Consider the following 1,327-nt stretch of genomic DNA (forward strand, 5'->3'; position numbering starts at 1 on the left):
CACGAACTGGAGATGAAGTTTCTAACTGAACAGAACATCCGACTGACAGAACAGATCGATCGGCTCTCCAAAGAGGAGATTGGTAAACTAACTCAGATCATCCAGCAGAAAGATTTGGAGATTCAGGGTCTTTCCAGCAGGATCTCTGCCACTTTTCACAGCCAGAACGGGGACGTGGAGCGACTTCAGCAGCATTTGCAAGAGTATGCTTGGAAAAGCGAACAGGTCTTGGCTGCCTTAAACGAGAAAACGAGGGAGAACAGCAATCTGAAGACAGAATATGACAAAATGCCAGATAGAATTGCTGCCACAGAAGCAGACCTCCAGAGGATGCAAGAGGAAAATAAAAAACTGTCCACTGGAATTGAGAGTAGTGGTCAGGAGATGTTTAGAGAAACAATTCAGAATTTATCACACATTGTTCGAGAAAAAGACCTCGAGGTGGATGCGTTAAGTCAGAAATGTCAGACTTTATTGACACTCCTGCAACCATCTAGCACTGGTAATGAGGTTCGAGGAGTTAATATGGATCAGTTGAAGCAGCTTCTCCAGGAACGGGACACATTAAAACAGCGAGTAAAGATCATGGAAGAGTGGAAACAGCAGGTGATGACCACAGTCCAAAATATGAAGCGTAAGTCACCCCAGCTTCAGAGAGATCTGGCACAACTCCAGGTGCGGGCTTTCACCAGCAGCGAGAAGGATTCTGAAGTCCAGACGACCTCTAGTGACCTGATCGAACCGTACAAAGGCAATGAAATACATTTACAACATTTAGAGAAGGAACTGGCACAAATGCAGCTCAGCATCGGGTAGCTTTGCAATGCCAAGGATCTCCTTCTAGGGAAACTGGATGTGATTTTCCTCCAGCCCTCCACTGACTCCTCGGAGTCAGCGGACTCTCTGGAGGCCATGAAATCTGACAGAGTGAGTGAGGCTTCTTAGTTGCTCCAAGAGGAGGTAGAAGAGCTACGAAAATCCATTCAAGAAAAAGATACAATGATTCGAACCCTCCAGGAAGATAAGCAGAGATGGATTGAGTCAGTGGCTGCCAGGAGGGAAGTAGAAGGCCAACATCAGGAACACAGGGATTCCGACATCGAGCAGCTGAAGGAGAAACAGGCTGTTCTACAAAACTTCCTTCAGGATCAGGAGCTCCGAATCCAAGTGAAAAGTGAGGAATTGCTTTCTTTACAGGAGAACTTCAGTAGCTAAGTGAGTGAAATGAACTTTTGAGGCAGACAGTCACCGATCTGAAGGAGAGAATAGCAGGGTTCGAAATGGATGTGTTTCAACTGAAAGAGGAAAATGCAAAAGTCGTGGAAAC

The 1,327-nt window shown here is 46.0% G+C and overlaps 1 pseudogene; it reads left to right on the forward strand.

Moving 5' to 3' along the window:
* The first annotated feature begins 3 nt into the window (after window positions 1-3).
* On the forward strand, window positions 4-1,319 carry LOC112819155 (thyroid receptor-interacting protein 11-like; annotated as a pseudogene).
* The last annotated feature ends 8 nt before the right edge of the window (window positions 1,320-1,327 follow it).

Source organism: Callorhinus ursinus, unplaced genomic scaffold (assembly GCF_003265705.2).
Source record: "Callorhinus ursinus isolate GAN/ISIS: 27379988/994484 unplaced genomic scaffold, GSC_fseal_2.0 scaffold11349, whole genome shotgun sequence".
NCBI classification, from domain to species: domain Eukaryota; kingdom Metazoa; phylum Chordata; class Mammalia; order Carnivora; family Otariidae; genus Callorhinus; species Callorhinus ursinus.